At 43.1% G+C, this 23,473-nt stretch overlaps 1 long non-coding RNA gene across 1 annotated transcript in view; it reads right to left on the reverse strand.

Moving 5' to 3' along the window:
- Positions 1-645: 645 nt before the first annotated feature.
- The window catches only part of LOC144827616 (uncharacterized), a 47,360-nt gene continuing 24,532 nt past the window's right edge, over positions 646-23,473 (reverse strand). Inside the window, exons 2-3 of the long non-coding RNA XR_013610270.1 lie at positions 2,786-2,887; positions 646-976 (exon numbers count right to left, since the gene is read on the reverse strand). This is a non-coding gene — a long non-coding RNA (uncharacterized LOC144827616). The remainder of the gene's footprint in view (positions 977-2,785; positions 2,888-23,473) is intronic.

A 23,473-nucleotide genomic window follows, 5' to 3' on the forward strand; every position in this document is an offset into this window, starting at 1 on the left:
CAAGAAGTCAGCAGAATTCCAACGTTGCCATTCTTTCCAACATGCCATGCAGGTGAGGTATGCCAAACCCTGATCCCCCAAAGGCCTGCATACTTGCAGTGACCCATCCCCTGCTTGATGGGCAGTTAAGAGTCTGACAGCAGGATCAAGGGGGTAAGTCCTTTTTGTGTTTTCCATTTCAAATTACTATTTTTGGTTACACCAACAAATTATGGCATCAACATAAAGGTCAAAACATGTCCAACACACAAGAAGAGTTCTTGAAGGTGTAAATTTTGCACAAGCTGAATAAAGATGCATTTTTTATATTCCTTTGTGGAAAATGATACCAATATATTTCTGATCATTACCAAAGAACTGTTTTTAGCAGACACATGCCTGGCAAAAAAGAATTATACACAAGTTTATAAAATGTTATATGGGACCGTTCTACCAAACAGGCCAACATTTTTAATTGTGTCAGGTGGGATGCTCCATCACAATTGTGAAGGATGTTACATTGTCCCTATTACAGGTGACATAGAATAAAATGCACCTATGATAACAGTGCTTGTTCCAAACATCACAAATGTATGTTAGTGTTATAAAAAAACAATAGTGAGCATGTGAGCCAAAATGACTAGAAATATGAGTTTAAATGGCTATACTGTTTATTAAAAACACTTTACAAATCAGTTTTCAATGAAAAATCCTTTTTTAATGTATTACAAGTGACAGATTAACATGATGCCTTACTCCTTCACAAATGTGCATGTAAGCCATTCTGTTTTGAAAAATGAATTTGAAAGGCATGCATTTTTGGAAAAAACAGACAGGAATGTGAACACGTTGGTGACAGAGTGATACATACCCAAAAACATTATTTGTATGTCCTTTGTTATGTCCAGTTGATAAATTAATAAGGAACAAAAGTAGATCACTTAACAGGATTTTTGCAGATATAATGTTCTATCACATATATGTTGTAGTATCCCATCTGGAAAAGTACACAAGCATGCACAAAAAGTTACTCTTTAGGATATTGTTTAAATGCATCAAGGTTTATTCTTTTTCATATTGTAGTGTGCATTTTTAAAATATTTTTACAAATACATATGAATCACTGTACTTAAAAGTTTCTGTAATGTACCAATTGTTTACTAAACTGAAGGACATAGGGCCTGATTACGATATCGGTCGGAAACTAAACCTCTCGACGCCTTGTCGGATTCGGTTCCGACCGACTCGGGGTCGACGGTTCCTCCCAATGGATTATGATGCTTCTGAACACCGTTCGGAAGGACTTCCATTGACTTCAATGAGATCCTGTGTTCCGACCAACAACACAGGCTCACATGGGGAAAACGGGTGTCTGTGGAAAATCTTGCACAATGTGGCGGGCCCATGATGGTGCCTGCCACACTATGCATAGTTTTACATGGGGCTACCCCCTCAACCCCAAATTAGAAACCTCTGGAGGAAGGGGTGCCAGGTAGGGGCCCCCAAAGTCAGTTTCAGACACAATTTGCATGTCGGACAGACCGAGTCGGAAAGGATATTGGAATACAACATTGTAATCGGTCGATCGGAAAATCTGTCCATAGAGCTAAACGAATCAGCTTTGAACAACTCAGATTCTCTGAATGCTGGTCAGGACGATTCAGAATGACTGAATGGTTCCCCTGCATTGTAATCAGTCAGTCATAATTGTTTACGAACGACCATTTACGATGGGTTTCGACACGGTCTAGGGGGATCGGACTGTAGGTTGGAGGCTTTCTGACTGACATTGTAATCAGGCTCTTTAGTGTGAATGACCTCTCATTATTGAGTAAGGCATATATGCAGCAAAATTAATAGTATACTTGATAGTATATGTACAACATTAATGGAGGCATGCTAGCTCGTCTGCTACTCTGCAGCATGTTTTTGGGGTCAGCTGTAATGGATAATTTATTACATTTTTATAATTCATTCCGATGGCTCTGCTCTTCTATGACTGCCTTTTCAATTCTCTCTTCAACTCTTCAATTCTACCCTGGCTTCAAACTTTAGAAGAAGCAGATTAAATACTCAATCACACACATGATGTATATCAGATATTCCATCCACCGTAACTAGACAGTGCATAGATTATAAATGATATATGCAGTACAGTGAAAGGAATAGATTATATTTTATTTGGTGCATTTGTCACAGGGTATCCCATTGCCCAATTCTGAAATCATGCACTTAGTCGCACATTACACCCTGACCTTCATCGCAAATCATTTTCAACAAATACCTTCACTTGGAATTAGGGAAAATTACTCTACTGAAAGGTAACGTAGAGAGACTAATGTAGGTAGAGGTTTAACTATAATAGTTGGGTGTCACTAATCCTGTGCTATGCTATTGTTTAGTCAGTCACTTTGGTTGATGAATGACGAAAGGTAAAAATGGGAAAAGTCATGGAAGCCATGAAATATAAACGACTTGGGCAGAAAAATATGATACATGCGGAAAATGGAATTTACAATTTTTTGTAAGCTAGGACAAGGAAAGAATGATAAAGTGGAGAACGAACAGTAGGTTACTGAGTGGGCACCAGAAAAACCACCTTGTTTTCAGTTTGTAATGCTGTACAGACTTTGTAATGCCACACAGTTAACTGCAGCAGACACACATTGCACAGCATACACTGCAGCGTCGAATTGAACCATGCTGCTGTTAGGAGGCGAAAGGCTGGGGGAAGAAAGGTGATATGTGAGATATCAGCCTCGCTTACCAAACACAGTACTGCCAATAAGCAAACAAGGTCACTTACCACTGTCCCTGAGTCTGCTACACCTCCCGAACACCTGGGCCTCTTCCGTACCACTCCCCGTCTTGCTGCTGGTGCTGGCTGTGACACTGGTGGTCACTACGGCTAGGAAAAAAAACGTAAATTACTCATTTTAGATACCAGATTCAACACCTAAATAATTATTTTTCGCTAAGTACAACAGCAATACCGCACTACAGTTCAGTTATCAGTATCTTGCATCAAAATTATCACTTTTGGAGGTTTGTTGGTGGAGAACATGTTTAAAAAGCCAGGTAATCAAGTCAATCAAAAACCTTTTACTCCTAATGAAGGGATACAGCTAATAAAGGATGAGAGTGAAGCACAATAAATGGGTGGAAGGGAATGATCAATGAAGGACATATGGTATTGGTTGGTAATTAGATCTCATTCCTTCCCTGCCCATATGCACTGCCATGGAAACTTCTGGTCTGCTGTATAAATAAGGCAACATTGGAGGTCCATGACCACTCTATCTCTTTCTGACTGTTGGATGAATAATAGTATAATTGGGCCTGCAATCTTCATGGTACCAAAAATCTGTTCTCTTAGTCTTACAATATCACAAGACATATAACACAGGGACGAATGACCGCTTACTAAAAAAGAGAGCTGAAGAATGTTACAGACAGGAGGAAGTCAGCTGCAGAAACAGGAAATATAGGAAAACAGGGTAATGCAGGAATAACAATCATTAGATAGGAGAGTTGAAAAGTAGATAGTATAAAATAAATACACAAGGCCAACTTAGTTTACTGGTGGAGAGAGGTACAGAAAGAAATAATAATAAACATGACTTGCTGGGGTCAGCAGAATCATCTGCCAATGCACTAGTGGTTGTGGTGGTAGTTCCACCCACAGCGGCCCTATTGATGGAAGCCCCCTTTGCCCCTTGATGATCTCCTGCTCTTGGGTGCTGATGTAAGAAATAAAGACGATTAAAAAACTGATTAGTGGTAGTCTCTAAAACATATTTTGTCAGGCACAGCAGCATTATACTTTTTAGATCAGATATCTTATTCCTAGTTTCCCAAACCTAAAAACATATGTAGAACTACTCATGCATTGCAACAAATGATCTTTGCTTCTCCGCCCGCTTTGATGAACCAAGTCAATGTCAATCTCCCTTTGCAATGGGATCATTTACAATGTCATCCATTATGTCATAAATGATGCATAGTACAAAAAGTGTTTGTGGATCTGCACAACCTCCTGTATTTAAAATAGAAACCTGCGTATAAAGGTAAATCTTGAATGTAATTTTTTTTTGTAAATTCTTTTGCGTGCTAACACATGTGTTGGGGAGAGTGCCCACCTCCCTCCTGGGTACTGATAAACTAAAGAAAGAGTCCTGGAAAACCAAGGACTGTGTGTTTGCACAGCTGTAAGGTTGATGGACAACCTAGTTCAATAAACCAACTGTGTTATTATTTTAGGGAATGTATGAAAAACAAATAGTACAAAGAACTTTGGTATTCAAGGTGATTTATCTGCATTTAACACGGTGAATCAGAACATCTCAAAAATTAATTCAATTCATTATACCTTGTACTCTGAACCACATTATTTGTTCATCCCTATTGTTTGGTTGAATGTTGCTTAAAAAATGAAAGTATTACAATATTAATTCTTCAATACAATCAAAACAAATGCATTTCGGGTCCACTCCAGAACCCTTCATCAGGGATTTATATAACAATTTCAAGGCTTAATGAGAGAATCATTCCATTTCTTCTTGTGACGTAGTGTCCTGAAACTGATATCTTCTCATAAAGTTTCCAAAGGTTATCCTTACACAGGGCTGTAGAATTAATATTGTAATACTTTCATTTTTTAAGCAACATTCAACCAAACAATAGGGATGAACAAATAATGTCGTTCAGAGTACAAGGTATAATGAATTGAATTATATTTTGAGATTTTCTGATTCACCGTGTTAAATGCAGATAAATGACCATGAATACCAAAGGTCTTTGTACTATTTGTTTTTCATACATTCCCTAAAATATTAACACAATTGTTTTATTGAACTAGGTTGTCCATCAACCTTACAGCTGTGCAAACACACAGTCCTTGGTTTTCCAGGATTCTTTCTTTAATAAATGATGCATAGAACATATCATGAGTGATGTAATATGTGAGGTTGTAAGCAGTGCATTGCTGGTGTCCACGTGTATCCAATAGATTGGTGTGGGGAGAGGTAGCAGTGTACTCATAAGGTTAGTGTGGCCATCTCAGCCTCGCTGAAAATGAGGCTGGATAGCACCTCTGCGGGAAAGTGCTATGCCACCCCTGGGGGTGCAAGTTGGCATCAACACTGCTGGTGGCTGCTTTTGTCATAGCAGAAAAGGGAACCAGTGGAGGAGGACAAAAGGAAAGGAAAACAAAAAACTAAATGCAAAAAAGTCATGAAAAACAGATGTGCAAAGACAGACAGTGATAAAAAAAGGTAAATGACAGGAGGGATTAAGATTGGGGTCATCAGATAGGGAAGGATTAGGTAGGATTAGAAGCAGGCCAGGAGGAGAAACAGAAGCAGGTAAAAAAAAATGGCCTTGCCCATGCGTAACTGCATGGTGCTGTTCATGCAGATTTTCAGCGCGGAATGCGCTACCAGAATGAACAAAATAGTGCGGCTGGCAGGAAGAGCATTTTTCTGCCTGCCTGCGGAATTTGGTGGAATCTCATGGAGTTTTTGGTAAATCCTCAGAAATTCTGCAGTGTGAAATTCTACGAGTTCTGCCCGGCATATACAGTTGTTTGTTTTTTATACTGTGCTTTTTAGTTCTTTCCATTACCAACCTGTTCTTAATTCTAAGCATCCCAGTTCTGATCATTACAGCAATTGCTTAATTTCGAAACCCTAAATATAATCCATGTCACAGCTATCAGGCAAAGAGCATCATTAAATCCTCAATTCTCATAGGGGCATATGTATCAACAATCGGTAATACATGTCGGTAATAGCGGAAAAATAACGAATCGCTATTAAGGACATGCAAACCGCGATGCATCAAACCAATCGGTAAAAATTACCGAATCGGTAAAAATCGCTATTAAATACCGAAAGTACGACAGCGAGAGTAGCAAATACCAGGTTAGCTAATACCGAATCGGTATTAGTGAATCCGGTATTAGCGAATTCGGTAATAGCGAAAACTGTAAATTTACGCTACGCCTCGGAAGCAGGCCGATGACATCACAACCAGGAAGTAGGACAGCCATGCTGCATTCAGTGTTCGGAGTAGCACAGAGGAGGAGGCAGAGCACAGGAGTTGAGGACCCTGACAGAACCAGTAGCAACCAGGACAAGGCAAGCAGGACAAGATGGAGAAGGAGGCCCCCCAGCAGGGAAAGGACACACCCCGAAAGCGAAAACGCAAGTTTTCTGATAAGGAGCTGGAAATCCATATAGAGTGTGTGACCAGCAACAATGATCGACTGTTTGGGAAGTTGTCGCTGAAGGTGCTAGAGGCAGAAAAACGAAAGATGTGGCTGCGCATCAAGGACAAGGTAAATGCCTGCGGAGTCACCCACCGCAGCATCGACGACCTAAAAAAACACTGGTACGACCTGCGTAAGAGGGCCAAGGAGAAGATAGCGCAGAGGGTCAGGGATGCTGCTGGCACAGGAGGGGGCACATCCAATGTGACGCCTAACACAGCCCTGGAGGATCTAGTGGAGTACACTATAGAACCGGAAGCTGTTGTGGGGGTCACACGTCTGGACACCTCTGGTGCTGCGGAAGGAGGACAAGGTAAGAAGCATGGCAGCGTAACAATGCAGCGCGTACTAAGTCCCTGCCCAATCCCCCATGCCAGACCCAGTGCACATGTAGCGTTGCCCTAAACACATACCCTCACCACTGTGTTGCACCATGGGAGTTGTAGTCAATACATGAATGGGTGCATGCCAGAGCCCAGAGATGAATACAGCAGCAAAGGGCCAAATGTCAGTCAGAAAAAGTAATTTATTGTGAGATGCCACAGCTATTGTCACATACTATACCATGATAATAACTATGCACTGTTTCACACACAGATGCATCCCCCATCGATTTTGACGACAGTGCCCGCCTCGTCATCTCAGAGACGCCAGTGTTGTCAGATGCGGAGTGCTCACAGGGAGCTGAAGCCATGTCCTCCCCTTCACCACCACGGCGGACAACACCTCCACCATCCCTGCGGTCCAAGACACCACCACCACCACCACCACCATCCTCGCGGTCCAAGACACCACCACCACCACCACCACCACCACCAGTGCGGGCCCACTCCGCAGAGCCGCAGAGCAGATGTTCCCTCCCTGCCCGTGATGGAGTCGGATCACAGTTCAGCACACCCAAATGTTCCACGCCAGGCTGTCGTCACTCCAACCAGCCAAACTGCAGCACGACAGCGCATCAGGCAGAGGGCTGTGCCCCCGGGTCTGGCTGCTGCAAGACCAGTCGATCTGTCCGAAGGGTACGGAGTTGTGGAGACCCGGATGCTGCGTGTCCAGTGCCTGCAGTGGAGACACATGGGTGCCATGAAACTCTCCATGACCAAACTTTGCAACAAACTAGGCAACATGACTGATGCTGTGCGTGAGCACACCACTGCCGTAGGTGCCGGCAACAATGAAATCAAGCTTTGCCTGCAAAAACTGACACGTGCCGTGGTCGCAGGCCAACAGAGTGAGCGCCGGAGTCACAGGCAGATCATGCTGGCAGTGAATACAACTAACAAGGCCATTAATAAGCTGTGCAACAGCACGGCTGTGCTGTCCCGCAGGTCTGTGTCCCTGCAAGTGGACCTCGGTCATTATTGTGGGGATGTGGCAAAGGCCCTTGAGAGGGTGACCACTGCAGTGGAGCAACTGCAGCCTGGGTCAGCCAGTGTCAGCAGTCTGGGAGCGGAAGAGGGGAGTGAGGCAGCCTCCAGTGTCAGCAGCGTCTCCCTGTCGGAGTCCAGCGGGAGGAGGCGCAGTGGCCGCAATGCAACTGCCTCTGACTCGCATCGTGTAGAAGCCGAGGAGTCACAGGACAAGAGACTGGGGGTACGCGGCAAACGGAAGTGAACATGTGGCAAAGTCACACTGTCCTTGGTGACGTAACTATGGCCAGACTAAGGTGCCGCACGCATCACCCGTTCTGAGAAGTGACAATTTTAGTTTGACTTTAACTGCAGCAGCAGCATGTTTGTGTTACGTATTTCTGCACCAGTCAGGTGTCCATGCCCATTAAACCCTTGCAAAACTGATCCTGTTGCCAAGTCACTCTCTTACCTGTCTCAGAAATGATTCCGTGTGATGTATGTCCACCTCCTTTGCCCTTCAGCTGTGTTGGGCACATGCGCCTGTCGGTGTTGGGGGGGGGTTGCTGTGCACGTAGTTCATCCTCTCCGTCCACCTCTATGGGTATCCCCCTGTGTGTGGCGATGTTGTGCAGGATGGCACACACAGCAATGATCTGGCAGCAGGTCACTGGGTCGTACTGCAAGGCACCTCCAGTCTTGTGCAGTATTCGGAAGCGGCTCTTGAGGATGCCAAATGTCCGCTCAACCACATTCCTGGTGCTGATGTGTGCTCTGTTGTAGCGTTGCTCTTGCGGTATAGCTGGGTTGAGATAGGGAGTGAGGAGATATTCACGCAATGCATATGCGCTGTCACCTGCAGGATGGGGAGAGAATGGTAATCAGCATGAATGAAAATATACATGTGGGGATGGAGTGGTTGGAGAGTACGATGATGCATCTATATGTACTTAGTAGGTGTCCCTCTCCGAATTCACCGTTGATAGGCGCCTGTGGAGGCCACAGTGACGGAATATGTAGGCGTCGTGTGTGCTCCCGGGGAATTGGGCTACAAGCTCCGTAATTATGTGCTTGGCATTGCACACCACCTGCACATTGATAGAATGATATGACTTCCGGTTGCGGAATATGTATTCGGTGGCTGATGGAGGACAGATGGGGACATGCGTGCAGTCAACACACTCGATGACATGGGGGAATTGTGCCACCTGGTAGAATTCCCGTTTGGTGCGGGTCAGCTGCTGGGGGGTTCTGGGGAAGGTAATGTGGCGATTTATTAATGTCAGCATGGCCTCTAGGAAACGGTGGAAGAATCGTGATAAAGCACTTTGCGACACGCCTCCAGTCTCAGCTATTACCCCCTGGAAGCTTCCAGACGCAAGCAGGTGCAGGCAGCATAGGACCTGCACATGGGCTGGTATGGCGTTGGTCCTACGGGTTTCGTGCAGCAGTAATGGTTCCAGGTCTGCTATTAGGCGCATTATCATGGCGCGGTTGAGTCTATACTTGTCGTACACCTGTTCCTCGGTCTGCCCCAGCAAAGTGATGCGCACCCTGAAGATCCTGTCCTGTATCATCCTCCTGCGCTGGGCCTGGGCGTTGATCCTCCTCCTCCTAGCAAGCACGTAGAGGGCAGCCATTTTGGTTGACATGTGGGGTTTCCCAGGGCATTTATGAAGGGTTACTGATTGTCAGCACCTGCTGATGGGGTTAGAATTTCTTTTCTGTCCTTCAGTTAACTTTACCTCCTGATTGTGATTCCCCTTATTTTGCTCATGCTAAATAGCGATTTTAGGGATTTTCGGTATTAGCGACTTTTCATGCATACCATTGCGGTTCGTTAATAGCGATTCGGTATTTCCGAAGTCAGCTTTGGGGTTCGGTAATTCCGATTGTCTGTTAGTGATCTGGTAATTTACCGCGGGGGATTTTAGCGATTCTATATTTTTTTCCGAGTTCTTGTTTGATGCATACCATTTTCTGGTTTTGCTTTCGGTATCGGCCTGTTTTACCGAATCGGTGTTTTACCGGGAGGTATTTTCGTTGATGCATCTGCCAGATAGTGTTTTGTTTCATATAGGTACTGTGATAGAGGTCCCATCGTGCTTTGCAGGGGGTCCCTCTGTGTCTCAACTTGTTCCACTTGAACCAGACTTTCAAATACAAAATGAACATGAGAATAAGTCACAAGTTGCAATTAGACCTAATACAGAAGTCCACATCAACATGCCTCGTCAAGAGGAAAATAATATTTCAACTAATCCTGATGCAATTCCTACAATTCATTGAACTGCTTCTGGCTATTTTATTAACTTTGATACGTTTTCTATGGATCTATCCAAAACAACAATCAAGCAACAATTAATGAACTTTCTTCTCTTTCTTCAAAAGACATACCTAGTATCACCTTGGATTAAACTCTGAGTAATTTCTGGGATATTGTTTTCTCTTTTCTGGCTAGGCTTAGTACTAACTTTTAGTATGCTTAATAATGGGCACTAACTTTAACAAAGTTCCACAGCCCAAAAGGTCAATATCCTACTGAAGCCAAATCCATCATCACATCGTGAGCAAAGAGACTTGTCATCAGTGAACATTACAGCAGTTCCTATACCGGATGGTATAGTATGGGACAAGGTTGATTTTAACATTTTCGGCCCGACCAAACTTTTAAAAATGAATCATGTATTCAAAATTTCTTTAAGTGATATCATTACCTCAAGTAAATTTTCTGATGATTGGGACACTGAAACAATCAATAATATGTTGTCTAATTTAGAGAAAACTGCTACATTTTCTAACAATAAAAAGTTAGAGGGTTCTTCAAATTATGACACATTGTACTGTTACCAACATAATGGTCATCATTTCCTGCACAAATCCATTTTAGCTAGGAATGTTTTTGAGTACTATCAGAGGGAACATTGCCCAACACCACCAAAAAGTAGTTCACAAGCATTTGCACAGAAATGTTCATACCTTTCAGGGTTTAACACAACAGATCCAGCCTCATAGTACTATAAGGTTGCACCAATATCAGCACTGAAAATTATGTTGACAAACACTAAACAGAGTCAATCTGCATCCTTTCTGGCCCAAGTGTCTAAACAGGGTTTCAACCTATGGAAAGACAAAATTGCCTCCAAACCAATTTGGGGTTCGAGTGACTGGCAAGTCCAGGGTACAGAGGCACTATTTAGAGCATGCCTCATTCCACAGCAGGTGATCTTTTTAAATGATACTGTGCAACAGACATCCTGTCTTGGACTAGCCCGGAACAAGGACCTGAATCCTCCTCGGTTTCCAACACTGACACAGGGGTGGCAGAATTCAACTACAACAGAAGGGGCAACAGTAGATGACAACTTACAGTACAATACAACAGACCCAAATTGGAAGGAGTGGGTGGTTTGGCCCTTAGACACGAACATATGTTATAAAAGATTCCTGAACATAACCGAGGGACTCAGTATCCATAGGCCAGACCCATGTTATGTGCAGAGAGAACATCCAGGGTTAGTGACATCCTATAGTGTTTGGAAGTTGTGCCTCGATTGGCTAGAAACCTCAACGCTTGCAGAAGTAAAACAACAGTTATCTACTTTCACGCAACATGGATCTTAGGGACCTTTTACAAGGACCCTGGAAACAACGTCAAAAACGTTTCATGCATGCTGGCATTTATGCTGCCTATAATGAAAACTGGAAGATTTCCCAACCGGAAGCCGCAGAGAGAATACGGGAAATAGACTGTATAAACTTTAAAAAAAGCTTTAGGTATGGTAGACAATGGGTTAACAGCTTTGACCTCCAGGATATATTTATTGGGCAACATTGTATCTTCTGCTATTGACATACTGGAGCAGAATTTAGCCATATTACAACACAGCCAATCTCAGTTACGTTCTATTATGTTAATAAGCTGAACACTGCAATTTTTGCATGCAGGACTTGTGCCTTGGCGTTTTATAAACAGTACGTCTCTGTTTTCAGAATACAATCTAACCGATACACAGAAAGAAAAGGCACAAAGAGGAGCTAAATATACAATGCTGCAAATTGAAAAACTGGATAGGCTCCCATTCACAGTGGCGAAATTACCATCAACAGAATGGCTACTTCACGGCCAAATCACTCTCCCGGTCACAACCTTTCACTGTTGCCTTGAGCAAAGGCAGCCAGACAGGTATGAAAAATTGGGTAAAGAATACATTAAGAAATCCTGGGATTTACCATGTCGTTTTCGATGCCGGAGTGGGGATCGAGAAGTGTTTCTTAGTGGTACAAATTGCAAGAACACTTTAAGCGGTTCTCTCATGTGCCAAGATATTGTTTCGCATGGAGCATGCAATGGTTCAATACCTAATCTGTCTTGCCACATGACAGGAACTCCAGCTGCCGTGATTACACCGGCATTCAAGTTACTTTTGAATGGAAGTTACTTGATGCTGAGTGATCAAGGTTGCTGTGGCATGCTTCTGGGCATTGCCTATCTGGTCACCGTGAATACCAGGGTTAATTGCTGTATGCAAGTATTGTTTCCACCGACAAATACAGTCAGGGAGGTGCCACTATGGCCTTCACTGAATTATTTTATACAGTTTGATGCTTTGAGCAGAATAAAAGCCATGCTTTTGTAGCAGACCGTACCCTTAACCTTCGCTCGAGAAACCTTTGAACTTCAAATCGCAAGGACCTCGACAGAGTTACAGGCGCGTATTCGTTCAAACTGCCCCCTACATTTCGTAGAAATGGTGAGTCGTATCCTTAATATGTCAGATATGAGTGGTATTGTTTACATATTTTAGACCATAGGGTCAGGATTCCTTAACACCTTTCAGGTAATCCTCTGAGTTATTCCTAACTTTATACACTCCGTACTTGGAAGCATTTTCGGGGGTCTACCTCTGATCCTGCTCGCAATAGCTGGAATCCTGATTGGCGTTTACCTGCTATGCAATGGACGGACCAACCACCAGCGAGATGGGAAAAGCTCTCCTGGAGAGATATTACAGTGAGCACATAGTACAACATCTGGGTGCACCTTGCCTTCGAGCACTAGATGCTTCTTGGTTCCTATCGTTCAAACCAGTCTTTGAAGACTGCATCGTACCTGTTTTCCAATGCCTGTTTTGCGGAAGAGAATGCGAGTTGGACATCTGTCTGACACCTTTAACGGAGATGCCAGCGGACTTAGACTCCAAGCTGGAACCACTGAGGTCCCATGCACAACTGTATCCTCAGCGTATTCCCATCTTGACAAATACATTCCTCGAGGTGCCCTTTTCAACAGAGTTGTACTTCAGCTCCACCATTGGCACTGAGGTATCGACTACAGCATCGGCTGCCTCTCCACCAGCTGTTGGCAGCACCGAATTTCATCTATGCACTCTTGATGTGCTAAGCGAGGTATTACAATGTATGTCCCCTGCCACAGAAGGCAGAGATAATGTTGCGCCTCCCAGCAGGTACATTTAATCTAAATCTGGCTCATCATGTGATGGGAATGAATTTGAGTATTTCCCCTTTCCTTTCAACAAAATTCCTCAAAATGACACTTTCAATAACACAGCATGACCTTCTGAGTGCGCTTATAGTAGTTCAATGTGTATGATCGAACTCATTTAGGACTGTGATTCGCGGAACTTTAAAACAGAAATCATATTTCAAGAGAACATTTTTCTCTCCTCGTTTTTTAAACTTTTTTAAAATAACTTTTTCACATTTTTAGAAACATTTGAAATGGCTCATTGATAATTTTATGCACTGACACCTAGTTAAAATGTGTATCTCAATTGTGTATTATTATGGGTGAGTATTAGGAGGAGTGGGTGTTTTGTTTCATATAGGTACTCTAATATAGGTCCAGAGAACATCGGACCCTTTCCCTACATAGTCGAGACTTATAAGGACATAACTCCTAATAAGGACAGAACGCCTTATAGGAACAGAACGCCTTATAAGGATTGATGCCTTTCATATACTAAACCTTTCACCTAGTTCCATGCAGAGAAAGAGTTTTTCCCAATCAATAACGCTAAGACGTCATCCTTAGCACATGTGAATAATTTATGAGGACACTACCCGGGGGGTATACTTCACCTCTGTTATCTATGCACAAGGTTTAATCCCATATAAAACAATGGCTAACACACGCACAAGGGGCAAAAGGACTCTGTATGAATACAGCACCTCTTGCTATAAGTAGTTGGAGGGAACCGAGACTTCAAGGACAACACACTGACCAGAGACGCTGATGCTCCTGCATGCAGTCGCTCCAGCTGACAGTGGTCTAAACATCCCTTGCGGGGTGTCCAACTCGAGACCAGGACGAGGTCCCACACACTCATTATTCAGGTAATGGCGTTCGACTAAATCCTAGCGGGATTCTTGGCTCCTAGGCTTACTTACTCTTTTTCACCTATTCACAGGCATCGTAGGAGTATGCGCTTTATTTTATAAATACATTTCATATTCATGTATATGTTTGTGACTGTTGCAAAATGGTTGAACAGTACTATTCCTTTTTATTCACTGTACTGCTCATCCTATATCTCTGCTACTGTGTAACAGTTGTAGCAGCACATATATTTTACACTAGAAGAACAACGGTTCAATAAATTCTCATTGTGAACACGCTCAACTGTTTCTTCTGTGTTTCTCTCTGAGACCAAATGAGCAAGCAAGAGTGACTGAGTGAAAAGTAGTATATTGTTTTCATGAGTTTGAGGAATTAGGGTTGTTATGTTCTGAGGTTGCCAAAAACTAATCTCTCCGATAAAAGGAGATTCTAGTGGCACTGTGAGCTAGCTAATGCAAACAAGACTAACATACGGGGTGGGAGTGCACAGAATCAGTCTACCACCAGACCCACAGTGTATGTTATCCAAAAGCGCAGGTCCTGCAGGGGTACTAGAGGAACTACACTACAATAGGACTGTTCATTTCTTGTCATCAGTCCCAGCAAATACAATTCGGGCCTACACAGTCTGGTGTTGTTCGTCCTTGCAGCTGATATTTCTGTGACCTTGCCACAATAAGCTGCAAATTTGGAATAAGCCCACCCCACATGGAAAATCATCGTCTGCTATCAAGCACCGAGGGAATACGTCAAGAACGTTCAAGTAGATCTGTCCCAGTTGTCTGGGCATATGGTATGTATAGTTGTATTACAGCACGTTGATCATGTGCTTCTAAACAACTTTGATGGGTACGCTAGTGTCAATTTCCAATCAAAGTCAGTAACCTCCAGATCAAGATCTATCAACCATTGCTACCCAAAAGTCCTTTAAATCATGGGAAATACAAGCTAATAATACTTTATACAGTTGGTAGATCAATTTCCTATTGTTCCCTTGTGTAAAAAAATGCAATGCAGAACTGCATGACTGGGTGCCTTCAATTTCATTGTGGTCTCTTTTCAAACTTGATATTTTGGTGAGAAACTAAATGGAAGGCATTCAGCGCCGCAGTCTCATATAGTTATCGCACTGTAGCTATAGCAAACCTGGTCCACTCTGCAATGATGATGGAACCATTCATTCCACCACCCTCTACCAGATATTGCAGAGACAAAACAAAGAGCTTTGAAATGTCTGTGGCAGTTTTTCTTTACCCCAGCAGTACTCTGCCACCTGTAAAATCAAGGTGCCCTGATTGCATGCCCATCTGCGATGAAAGATTCCTACTACTGTAGTCTTTCTTTTCAAAGTTCCTAAAATAGAAATGACCTCTGTCGATAAAGTCTGGGAAAGGTACCTGCTGATCCATTGGAGCTGGACTACCAGGCAATTAACATCTGGAGAACAGGCCACTCTCTCAGTGGTAAGTGGAGTGTACTTAACATCAACGGACACAGGTTAGACTTCATATGAGGTCGGCCAGTATTAAATCAATTTACTTAGATATGGAGATTTAAATTACTCTTTAGAGAATAAAATATGAATTCAGCATTCACTGTAATGCCACCACTTTGGTTAAACCGAGCCTGCCCATCATCGATATTGGAAGTTTCCGCCAGAAGGAAATAGTGAACCGAAGGGCCAATTACATCTGTTTAATTTTGGAAAAACGCCCGGTTACCTGAATGTGCTATGTTCTCATTATACACTCAATTCAGGGAGGGAATCTTTGGTACTTTTCTCAATCTATGTGATTGGAAAGGCAAAAGATTCGTTTTAAGGCTAAACATATTACCGAATTGTTCACGCTTTGCAATAGTCGGGCCTAGTCCCGAAGCCGCATCCCAAAGGTACAGCAATATGGCATCTACATATGAAGATGTGACGTGGATAAAGCCGCCCAAATTGCTTCAGCTACAAGTGCGCAAATGCAATGCTGTGGCAAACAGCAGCAGGGATGAAGGATCGTCCTGTCTGGTTCCCTCCACATATCATATGTTTGCGAAATGACCTGGCCAATGACTTATCTTGCCATGGGACCTGTATACAACAAAGAAACCCATGCTACAATGCCTGCTTCTACACCCAGTATCTTCAGTACCGTGAACAGGTTTTGCCACTCCAGCGTATCAAATTTCTACCTGATAGATATGGATATGACAGCTGGTGTGAGTTCACCTTCTAGGCACGTGCCATTATTTGGAAACATTTCTAAATGTTAGGCGCCTGGTATGAACCTCTTACCTGGTATGAACTTGATTTTATCCTGAGAACTAATCTTAAAATGACATTTATCGATCGATTTGCTAAAGCTTTGCTCAGAATTGTGTAATTCATTGTCAGCATCAACAGAGGCCAGTATGGCTTTTAGTGTACGAGGTCCCGCCTGGGTTTTTGCAGGGCACATACTAGTGCCTCTTTGGTGGTGTTCAGTAATGTGTCTTTTGCCTTCACCCCGAGATATATGTTGGTAAGATGTTGTACATATTTGGAGAAAAATTGTGGGGAAGTGGAACCATGGGTCAAATTGAGCACCAATTCTAATATGGTCTGTCTAATTTCTACAATAGAAAGCAAGACTTTTTGTTCAACTATCTTCCCGGTTGACAATAAAGGGGGCAGTATCCTTTCAGGCAATTATCACACCAAACCTACAGAGAGTGAGAGCGGTCCATTGAAGCGGCTAGAAGCTCATTGATGAATAATATGCTACTATAGTGTGGTGTAGCAGTGAATGTTTAATTATGCAAGCTCAATTTTGAAGGTATCCTGCTTCAGAGTAGGGACGAGACAGTCCTTTAATTTAGATGCTGAAGAAAATAATGCCCACCACTAAAACTGGGTTATGATTACAAATGGTTAACAGCATGAGGAATGGAGTGCAAACAATTCAGCTGCCAACAATACTGTATGCTCTGAAGAAGTAATACTAATAATAATGTAATGGCATAACACCCCCGAGACTACGGTGACATGGAACACAGCCCGCAGAATATTGGGCCAGGTGGAGTCACAGAATGGACCCTCAGGTAATGAGCAGTAAAATGAATATCTCATAATAGGTTTCTGCTTAAGTACAGCTGTGTGTCTTTAGCTTTAACAAACATGTCAACAGGCCATTTTTGTATCATAATACTGGCATCTTTTATAAGGATGCATAGGAAAGTATTTGTTGTAATGATTGTGCCTGTTAAATTTAACATGCAATTTGAGGTACACATGGATCTAATCTGATATTGTTATTTTTTTTGCTTCACTTCTTCTCAACAAAGAACATGCATTGACAAAGCCAATATATCTCACCTTTTTAACTTGCTGTCTTTGCCATTGATTTTTTGCAGATGCTGTTCAACATCTGCAAAACAAAAAGGAAAAAACTTGGGGGCTTATTTATGAGAGCCCTACGTCACTTTTGCACCACGTACGGTGGTACATGTGTGATGGAAGGCTCTTATTATGATTAATGAAAACATGCAAAGCCAGCCTGCGTGGCTTTGAGTGGCCTCATAAATCATGAGTAAGGAAATGCAGCGCAAATTGCCGTGTCGCCTTACTGTGCGCCTGGGAAGGGTTCCATGGGAATTGCAGTGGGCTTTCCCAAGGAACACCCATGGAATCTGATGCTGCCCCAGATTTGCAAAGTTATGTACACCTGGGGAAGCACCAAATCAATATGCCTCCTGAAGTGAGGCATAATGAGCAGAAAGATGTTTACTTCTCCTTGCTTTTTCCTCTTTTTATATGTGCTGCATTCTGCAGCATTCTTATAAAGAGGAATATGCTGCTTAGGATTGTTTGTGTGCAGGAAGGTGCACCTTCCTGCACAAAAACTATCATGCATGCAATGGAGGCACCCTTGCAAAACACACAAGATGATGGACGGAATGTTGCACAATGGCAAAACATTCACCCCCAGTCACAGATCTCGGTTTAATCCATCGTTATTTTGCTCACCAAGCCACCCCAGTTCAGAAATGGCCATATGCAAATCAGTCTTGACCCTGTGCCTCATGGAAACAGTCCAGCCCGAACTGCCAAGCCATGTCTTCCTTGGACAGGAATCAAGCATCCTAGGACCGGTTTCTGGCTATCAGCCGTCTTCAGCCAGGATAGCTTGACTCCAGTGGCTTAGTGAGTACGGGACCCACGTCTGGGCACACCCTTAGGGTGAACAGCAAAACACACAAGATGATGGACGGAATGTTGCACAATGGCAAAACATTCACCCCCCAGTCACAGATCTGGGTTTAATCCATCGTTATTTTGCTCACCAAGCCACCCCAGTTCAGAAATGGCCATATGCAAATCAGTCTTGACCCTGTGCCTCATGGAAACAGTCCAGCCCGATCTGCCAAGCCATGTCTTCCTTGGACAGGAATCAAGCATCCTAGGACCGGTTTCTGGCTATCAGCCGTCTTCAGCCAGGATAGCTTGACTCCAGTGGCTTAGTGAGCACGGGACCCACGTCTGGGCACACCCTTAGGGTGAACAGCAAAACACACAAGATGATGGATGGAATGTTGCACAATGGCAAAACATTCACCCCCAGTCACAGATCTGGGTTTAATCCATCGTTATTTTGCTCACCAAGCCACCCCAGTTCAGACATGGCCAATTGCAAAGGTGTCTACCTTGGTGCTAGGCTGCACAAATGGCACCAGCAGAGAGAAAGGACTGAAATAAACTGTGTTGCTTAAATAAAATAATAAATAAATGAAATACCAGCATTTGTAAAGTGCACAGCTACCACTGGAGAGGTGTCTTGGCGCTGGAGGCTGTCGGGAAGATTAAGCGAGCTATTGCTCAGAGTCACATGGTGCCGGGTTAACCTGCCACCCGCAATCGAACCATGAACGCCGTGGTCCGGAGTCAGGCACCCTGGCTGCTGCGCCACACCTCTTCCACAGGCACCCTGGCCGCCTAAATACTGTGCATTCCTCCCCTTTTACTTTGGGATAGGCCAGCACATCAAGGTGCCATGCTGCGCTGCTGTATGCTAAAATCCCATAAATAAGGCCCTCAATGACTTGTATGAGCGCATGCATCATCAGGGATGGGCACATATGTGTCATGACGCTCAGCTGCCCAATGTGATGATATATGCCTATCCTTTTTCCACAGGTGCATACAGTATAGCATGGTTGCCATTGTATTATTTTAATATTTACTATTCCAATCTTGGACCAGTAAGTAAAAACAAGATAAATAAATGCGCATAAAAGCTAATTTAAAAAACAACAGTAGCACTGCAGAAAATGATAGCTGCTACCCCCCACAAAAAACATTAAAAAAGAAGCCTATTTTAAAAGATCATGAAGGGAAGTGTGGTGGAGCACAGGAGGAGAACTTGTGGGTGAAGTCGACACAGGGAGCTACCAATGGGGAATGGGTGGAGGGGTAGAATTTCAAGAGAAGAGCATACAGTAGAGAGGGAAGCAGAGAACAACACAGAGTCAGATTTATTTTAAGCTCCTAAAAATTGTGCTAGGTTTGATAAATATATTATTGATTCAGCCAAGAATACATTAAGCTAAGTTACCATGACAATCTACAAAGACATTGTATTGACACTGTATGATGTATGGATACAGTTGGTTAGTCAGCCAGATGGGAGCACTTTTAGACAAGTCCTTACCAGCATTATGAGCACCAAGTCACTCATTCAGGGGGTAATTTACCTAGAGCACCTCAAATTGAGGCACATACTAATGCCACAATTGAAAAAGTGCTACAATAAAGCAGAACATAATGAAATCCCAGAATCCTCATAACAGGATTTCCAGTAATCTCGACTTAGGCTCAAATGAATACAAGAGGTGCGCAAATACTGTGCTGACTTGATGTTTCTTTCCTACACACAACTCACCTGGTACAACAAAGTGAAATTGGTGTGGCAAAACACTGCAATACATTGAGTTTAGCACCTCAGAATGGTGTAAACATGTAATATGTGTATTTTGTGTCCCATTCCAATCTCTGGAACATGTAATTGGGGCGCAAAACTTTACTGGCAACATCCTGAATCCTGAAGTATTGGTATTCCCCAGGCTGTACCTTACAGGATTACAGTGGGTCCTGTGAAGAGTGTCTGAAAAGAATCTCTATATTCAAAAATCTCATAATAGCAGTTAAGAGAAACATATTCTATGAGTGGTTATCATTCAAAATGTATGTTGATAATTGTTGGAAATTGCCATCTTTTGTGTGGTGTATCCACAGATTTTTGCCTTGACTATTTTTGCTGTCTGTAGAACTCTGTGCTCTTCACCTCTGCTAACCAGTGATAAAGTGTCTGTGCTCACCTATCAACATGATGAAATTGGCATACCCCCTGATTGGTATATTTAACTTATCTATAAGTCCCTAGTATGCAGTCAAAGTGTACCCAGGGCCTAAGTTAAATGTCACTAATAGACTACAGCACTCATTGCGCCATACACTGCAGTAACAGTGCATACAGGACTGCTGGCCTACTATTTATAGCCTGGTTGTGCAGTTTTAAATTGCAAATTTAACCTGTCAATATAACTCCTTTTGACAGGTCAGAACTTTCTTTTTTACTATTAATAAGAAGGTATTATTGCCCATAAGTCACATTGCATGGTAGTGGAAAGTAGGGCATGTCAAAGTTTATCGCTCCACATGTCCTTACAGGGAAAAACCAAATGCTATTTTCACTGTAGCAAGGCTGTCTGTTCCGCGGGAAAGCACCGGGTTACATTATTACATTTAATAAAGTTAATTTTAGTTAGAAAACTGATAGAAGATCATTCAAATCAAAGACTCTGTTTAACATTTTTTTCAAATCTAGTTTCATGATAAAATCAAATTTATAATAACGATTAAGAAAAATGTACTTTTGGAATGGTACCTTTTACCTGCCCAAAGCCTCTGGAAGCCATTTGCATGAGCGCCAAATGTCACCGGACTTATTGAGTACTCCCAGTTCCTATAGGCACCTTTATGATCAGTTAGCTTGCTTCCAGAGCGGGGAAAAAGCCCGTCGATGAGGGGAGGGGTTGTGCTTCTCTTGACAGGATAGCCAGGCAGGACTCAGGAGCGTGATTAACTTCAACAAGGTCTATCTTGTTGCAGGCAGATGTTGATAATACCTAGGCCTGCCTCTATTCCTTTTGACCGTCCAGTCAGCAGGCATCAATCCAAGTGGCATGGACCTGCCATCTGAACTGGTTTAGTGTGACCAGAGGAGAGGCGGCTTATTTCCATAGCCACATCTCCTAAGTGAGCACAGGAGCTCTGCACATGGGAAGAAATGTTCTGGCAACCTGGTATTATGTAGTGTCAGGCACAGTAGGGCACATTGGAAATGTTGCAAAGGTGGGTGGGTGGTTTAGTCGTGGAAACTTTAACCCCATTGGTTAGAAAGTGCGCAGGATTTCCCCCCACCCACAGTCAGTGTCAAGCATACATCTGGAGTTCCTAGTACCCTCATTAGAACACTCTCTGGACCTGTTGAAGAACAGAATAGGACTGAACCTGGTCTCTGTGACCTGAGAGAAGCCTAGAAGATTGGACTTACTCTCACTCTTGAACCGAGAACACAAAAGTGGACTACAGGGATCTTAAGATTGACCTCCTGTTCAACCTATAGTGACACAAAATATTACAAGAGGGTTTTTTCTGCAATTGTCGAGCTGACCATTCCCAACTAGACTTGCCCTAAACCCTGTTGTTGGCTTCTCTTCTGCTGGGGTCCTGAGCCCCAAGTGCTGCTCCTGAGGTCCTGGAACCCTTGGCTGTGTCTGGTTGGACTTCTCCTACCATCCTTGTCAAACTGGAATTTAGAAACCTTTTGAACTTTAAGACCTCCAGAGGACTGGGACAAACTTGCCAATATTTTACGCTTGGGGTCCATTGCGGCTGGGCTGAAGATTCAGGTTTCTCTTACTCTGAGCTTCTTCACAGGAGCAAATACGATTTAGCAGGACCTTGTGGATAAATATAGCTGTGTTTGGCTTCAGACTGTGACCCCTGCTGAAATTAATCTCGACCCTCCAGTGCTGTCCCCAAGGTCTTGGACCCTTGGCTGGTGTCAAAATGAACCTCTCCTATCATCTCTTAAAACATGGGACTTAAAAACATTTTTGCTTCAAGAACCTCTGGAAGTCCAGGACAACCTGCCAAGCCAATTCAATGAAGATATGTTGCCGCTGGGCCACTGATTCAGGTTGGAGCTTTTCCACATCAGCAAACCTGATTCTGCAGGAGCTCATGGAGAAGGTGTCTAGTCTTGTGAAGCCCTCTTTGGCTACAGCCTGGAACCTTGCCCCACTGTAGAAGTTGAGCTCCAAAAAGATGACTAAGTCCAAAGGTAAAGGTAAAGGTGTGCACGCTGAAAGTGCAAGTGCATCCCTGCATGTGAGGCACTGCCTTGGTTTTTAGAAAAAAATCCACAAGTTTCTGGAAGAGTTTGTTTCAAGTTTAGCTTATTATTTTGTCAAAGTTCAATGAGTTGAAACAAATGATATTGTTGACATATCAAGCATTTCCATTTCTTAAATCAGTGTTCATATATAACCCTCCAATGCATTTCGGGCAGTCCATGCCCTTTGTCAAGGAGTACTGAAAATGAGGAAAGATATGACATACTGTCAGTCCGGGACATCAATTAAGCACAATATATGAGGAAAACAGTAAATGCAAAAAAGAACAGTAGAAAAAGTGCACGTAGTGCTCGTGTTTAGGAAAGAATCTCGAGATCCCATGCTGTGACATGATAACACCGTGCGACACCTGAAGATTTAAAGAAAACCTTAGATGACATCAACTTGATCCTAAATAAACACAGTAAAGAAATTAATGAAAGGAAGGTAAGAAAATTCAGAAGGGACACTCTGGACTATAAGCTTGACGAGGTCTACACCTGGGCCGAGGTGTACGCATAAAGACGCCGCAACAAACCGTTCAACGCACAAACTGATACGTCATCATCAGGAAGCGACTCTTCCTATCGTTCAAGAAAGACACCTTCACAAACACCATCGGGATCTACTATTGATTCACGCTCTGATAACCAAGCCACCACCTCCAGTGAAGGACAACAACCCACTGCGGTTCATTTTTTAGAATCAGGCCAGGCAGACATAGAAGACTCAGGAGGAGCCAGAAGAAAAGAAAAAGAGAAAAGCCCACCATTAACGAGGAGCACAGTAACCAAGAAAGACCTGAAACCCAGAAAAAACACCTAGTCATCAACATCTCAGACACTCGTCTTTCATCCCACCAAATGCACTTACTGGAAAAAGGGACGTCGTTTATACCAACGACTCAAACCAACCTACTTGAACTGGAAGTCAGCACATTCAAGCTAACAAGGAAACTAAGACTTTGTCACTTTTTTAGTAATGTTGTTCCCCCTAACCTTGAAGAGAAGGATGATCAACTCAAGGGATTAAGACCACACAGCAGCTACCAACCACCCATCAGTCACAAATGCATCGATCTATTCGAGAATC

Source organism: Lissotriton helveticus, chromosome 4_1, assembly GCF_964261635.1.
Source record: "Lissotriton helveticus chromosome 4_1, aLisHel1.1, whole genome shotgun sequence".
NCBI classification, from domain to species: domain Eukaryota; kingdom Metazoa; phylum Chordata; class Amphibia; order Caudata; family Salamandridae; genus Lissotriton; species Lissotriton helveticus.